This window comes from Calliphora vicina, chromosome 1, assembly GCF_958450345.1.
Source record: "Calliphora vicina chromosome 1, idCalVici1.1, whole genome shotgun sequence".
Taxonomy (NCBI): domain Eukaryota; kingdom Metazoa; phylum Arthropoda; class Insecta; order Diptera; family Calliphoridae; genus Calliphora; species Calliphora vicina.
The window spans coordinates 59,269,664-59,275,305 of record NC_088780.1 but is presented as its reverse complement, the minus strand read 5'-3'; the positions used below and the strand labels follow the sequence as shown (position 1 = coordinate 59,275,305).

Below are 5,642 nucleotides of genomic sequence, written 5' to 3'. Positions count from 1 at the left end.
CACAAGGAAAAGCAACAGCCAATAGACTATGGGAAAACTTAGCCCTAATGCTAAATGCTTCTGGTCCACCATTGAAGGATGCTAAAACGTGGCGAAAGGTTTATAACAACATTTAATATTGTTATATTCATTCATTTAATATTATTTATTCAATAGGTGTATGCAGATCAAAAGCAGTTGGTTAAAAAAAAGGTTTCTTTTAACAAATCCTCCAAAAAAAAAAACTGGTGGAGGCCCTTTTGAGGAGAAACACCTTAGCGTAGCTGAGGAGCAAATTTTGGAAGCAGCAGGAATTGAAGTATCTGTAGTAGGCTTGCAAGAGATCCGTTCATTCGGGAAAAAAAATCAAGAAGTAGAACAATGTAATTCTTCTGAAGGTACGAGTACATCCCAAGGAAATGAAGCCGACGAATACATTTCGGAAGTAATGGACATCGTAGATAATGAGGAGAATGAAGAGACGCCTAAAAAAGATAGATCACTGCACTTGCCCATTACAAGAAAAGAGCCAAGAGAAACGAAGACGAGTCTATTAAAAAATAATATTAGTGCCAATGATAAATACCATGCTGAAGTTCTTAAAAGATTAGATAAAATAATAGAAATTAAAGAAAGAAAATTAAAAATGAATGCGCAATTACACGACATCAACATGGAAATAAAAAAAATGAGCTTCAAATACGGATAAAGGAATTAGAAAATATTAATCAACAATACTAACGGCCAAGCTTACAATAAAAAATTGGACCACTACCAAGTTTTTAATCTAAAATGAATTACATATTTTTATTTTATCAAACTTTTTTTTGGACCACTACCAAGTTTTTAATCTCACAATGAAATACACATTTTTATTTTAACAAACGTTTTTTTTATTTTATTAATAAAAATATATCTTTATTCTAATTGGAACACAACGAATTTTTGATATTATCTCTGATTTTTTTTCCTATTTTAGTTATTTGAGTCTCGTTTCCATTATCCATATCTAGCATTGTACTTTCAACAGGAGTTTGCTGGACATCCTCGTAATTAGGCACTTTGAAGTGAATGCATATATTATGCAGTGCAGCACAAACATTTGAAAATTTTGCCACTTTTTGAGGACTATACCTACTTCTTTTGTCATGGCATAAAATTTTCCATCTCGCTTTTAATATGCCGATGGTCCTTACTACTACGCATCTGGCTTTAGAATGTATATCGTTAAAACGAGACTCCATTGATCCTTCTTGAGGACTTCGGTATGGGGTTAGCAACCACGGCTCAAGCGGGTAGCCAGAATCACCTTCAAGAATTAAATGTGAATAAAAGCGCTATTATATGTATATATGTATATGTGACAAACATTGTGATAGAAAACAATTCTCACCTAAAAGCCAAAAATTTCGTAAATTGGAGCTATATTTTTGTTCTAAAAGAATTCTTTCCTCAGACTGTTTCCATACGAAAGAATCATGGGCAGCACCTCCATACTTAGAATTTATTGCTAAAATTCTGTATTTGTGATCACATATCTACAAAAAAATATTTTTAAAAACAATGAACATTTATTAGTAAAAATATTTACTCACAATCATGGAATTAAGGCTATGGAACCCCTTTCTATTAAAAAAACATATGCTCATTTGGTGGCTTTTGCAAACCAAAATGAGTTCCGTCTATACAGCCGATTACTATAAGAAACTAATTATTAAATTGTCATACAATAAAGACTTTAACACATACCTCCAGGAATTTTGTATTTTTGCAAAAAGAATTGCTTTGAATCGTCGCAGTTATCGAGATTAAACTCAATAAATTTACTACATAGCTTGCTTTCCATTTCATTCACCACTCTTTTGATTATTTTGGAAAGTGTGCTTTGGCCTACACCAATCAGAAAATCATTTCCGACGGTGTTTTGAAACCCTCCTGAAGCCAAAAGCAATAAAGTTGAGGCCAATTGTATTTTTGGAGGTACTGCTGTCGACAAGTGTGCCACAAATTCTAGCTCGTCAAGAATGTAGTTAAAAGCTTCCTTCGTAACCCTAAAGCGTTTTTTAAACCTGTAAAAAAAATAATTACTATTTATTTTATAAACAAATAGATTAAAACTTACTCAGCGTTTGGCAAACTTAATGGGTCACTGGTGTTTCGAATTTCTTTCCTTATTAAACTTACGTTACACTCATCTTCCGATTCGGACGATGAAGAATAAAAAAAAAGATTTGGGTCCATTTTTCTTGTAATATAAATATATAAAACACAAAAAATTCTTTTATTAACTTATATTTGAATTCTTATAAGATTTGCGCTTAGAATTTTTTGCAGAGTAAACATATGTTTTTTGTTTACTTTTGTTCTTTAATCTTTTATATATTTCCAGTGTTGAATAACTCTTTCAGATTTTTCCTTTCTAACACTTAAACAACAAATCGATTCGTTTCTTATCGAGTTACATCATCAGAAAAATTCGAACTATCGAAATTAATTTCGATGCTGAATTATTTCGATCACGACTTCCGTAATTAGCCCCCAGACTTCGTGTTACTGGGGGTAAATAGTTATTTCGCTGAAATCAGTTATTTGTTATTAAATAGCCAAAATATTTTATTCGTTTACAATTAAAATTAAGTCAATTCATATGCTGAAAAAAATGTATATCAAAACGGACAGAAAACAGCTATTTGCGGATTTACCACACATATTTCAATGCAAAAAATTTCAAAGATCGCGGTGTTAAACATTAAAAAAGGACATGGTATGAAGACCCTACACCTCCATAGTGGGGAGGGTATAATGCGTTTTGTTAAATTTCATCAAAATCGGCCCAAAAATATACAACATTTCGAACATTTCGAAATCTTTCCAAGAGAATTCCCAAATATTGAAAAATTTGACCTTTGACCTTCACGATTTAAGGGTTAGCGTCTTCCGATTTTAGTAGAAGTTTGAGAGTATATTTAGAATTATCTGGACTATAATATTCTGAATAAGTTTGGCTTAAAATTCATAAGAGTAAGGAAATAGAGCTCATTGGCCTAAAAATTGCCAAATAATTGGTTTTTCTCGAAAATTTCAAAATTTAAATCGCAGGTACGGAAAAACTATAAGAGATGTTTTCATAATTTTTTCACAATTTTATTCCCTATTATATTCGTAATAAATCCCAATGAGATGATCAAAAAATTCTGAAATTTGTTTAACAAAATTTTTAAAAATTTGAAAATGGAGTTTTAAAACTGCCGTTAAAAAAATTTTATTTTTTTGTTCATACCTAATAATAGGTTAACGGTATCCTACGAAGACAAAAACTCATATACAAGTAAATATGGACATATTTTAAGTAAAAATGAGCTTTTATTTTAATATTTCTCAAAATATGTTAATTTTGTTCCTACATTTCTTGTTCTAGTGGCCTGAAACACGTTAATGGCCTGGCGAATTTTTAATAACTTTAACATTTTTTGACCGATTGCTGTTTTTTATGTCTCATTAGAACGACAATTACGTACACATTTCGATTCTTTTAAATTAAATTACAAAAGTAATTTTTTAATGGCAAAATTTTTACAAAAACTGAAAAAATACATTTTTCCCCTTGTAAATGCATCTCAAAACTTCAGAGGGCTTGCGGCACGGCACGTCTTATCCCCTACCGATTTACCTAAAATTTGTTCAGGATGATTTTTTTACTAATGTTCACCAAACTGGAGTGTTAGGTTAGGTTAGGTTCCATGGGTAGCCACTCTTCAAGCAGCTCACTTGGGTCCATTCAAAACTGATCCCATTGTGATACCCAAGGGGTAAACATCTTGGTATTAATTATACGTCCGTTGTTTCCAGGCTAAACCAAACAGATTCTCTGATGAAAGAGTAGATTCGTCTAAGACTTATCCTTGATAGCTCATCTAAGCATGATAGGAATGGTGTTCCGAAGATGCGTTCCCTCAGATTTATCAGAGCCGGGCATTGACAGAATAGGTGTGACACCGTCTCATCCTCTTCTTCATTATGGCAGCTCCTACAGTAGTCATTATACCGTAGGCCCAATCTCCTAGCATGTGTCCCAATTATACAGTGTCCTGTAATGAAGGAGACAATTAGCCTTATTTGCTCACGACGAAATTCCATAAGTAGATTCGTCCTGCTGGCATCATATACGGGCCAAGTAGACCTCGTTGTAACACAGGAAGACTCATTGGTCCACCTGCTTTGTGCAGATTCATATAGTGTCCGCTGAACAGCCATCTTGCATATAGCAAGGGAAATACCAGAAAAGGGGTCGATCTCATCATCATCCATCATCGCCCCCATTTTGGCCAGTTCGTCAGCTATACAATTACCCTGATTACCATCGTGGCCAGGGACCCATATAAGCGTTATCCTAGAATGTCTCGCTATCTCATTAAGGGATACCCGGCATTCCTCGGTTAACCTAGATGTCGTAAAGACACCCGCTATTCCTTTAACGGCAGCCTTGCTATCAGTAAATATACATATATCACCAGATATTTGATAAAACCTCAGCCAGTTGGATGCACGTTTAATGGCCGTAATTTCCGCCTGAAGAGCCGTACAGAAGTTAGGTAGCCTGAAATAGGATTTAATCCCATAGTTCTCAATAAAGAAACCACCACCGACCCTATTGCCCCTCTTTGAGCCATCAGTAAATACCCTTATGACATCATCAGGGGGTAAGAGTCCGCGCTGCCATGAATCCCTATTCGGGATCTTAATATGGAAATGCATATCGAAAAATGGTTTTGCGATGCAGTAATCGACATTACTATGTAAGTACCCATAGTAGTTCAGTATCTTAGAGTGCCCATGATCTTTACCATACCACGAACATCCAGCATTTAGTCTCACAGCAGAGTTGAGAGCCATTTGTATCACCATCAAATCAACTGGTAACCAGTTCAGGATAGTAAAAAGTGCCTTAGAGGGGGTAGTCCTTATAGCGCCTGTAATCAGTATCGCAATAGTCCTGAGAACTCGTTCCACAGCCTTACGGTGAGTAGCATTATCCAAGGCGTGCCACCACACCAACACTCCATAGAACAAGATGGGTTTAACAACTGCTTTGAAGATCCAACTGATACCCTTCGGCATAATACCCCAGTTTGTACCAATTGCCTTCTTACAGGAGTAGATGGCTACATAAGCCTTGTTAATCCTGTTTTGAATATTCAAATTCCAGGACAATCTTTTATCTAGAATGATGCCAAGATACTTCGCATTATCTCTAATCTCAAGACTGATTCCATTCAGTCTAGGTGGTCTGAAGTCATCGATCTTATACCTCCTAGTGAAGAGAACCAGTTCCGTTTTTTGTGGGTTCATACTAAGTCCACATGAAATACTCCACTCACTCAGTGTACTTAATGCTGATTCCATACAACTGGATATTGTATCCAGAAATTTACCAGATATAAAAACTGCAACATCGTCAGCATATGCGACTGTCTTGATCCTTCTGTTGTCCATCCTGATCAACAGGGAATTCATAGCCAAATTCCACAGAAGTGGTGATAAAACACCCCCCTGCGGGGTTCCACGATTGGCCACTTTTAAAACACAGTTCATCCATCGCAGATAGGATGGCATCGGGCCTGACATTATTAAAAGCTCCTTCAATATCGAGAAAGGCAACAAGT

The 5,642-nt window shown here is 35.2% G+C and overlaps 1 pseudogene; it reads right to left on the bottom strand.

Annotated features, from left to right (window-relative positions):
- Window positions 1-902: 902 nt before the first annotated feature.
- Window positions 903-2,220, bottom strand: LOC135948773 (putative nuclease HARBI1; annotated as a pseudogene).
- Between the last annotated feature and the right edge of the window lie 3,422 nt (window positions 2,221-5,642).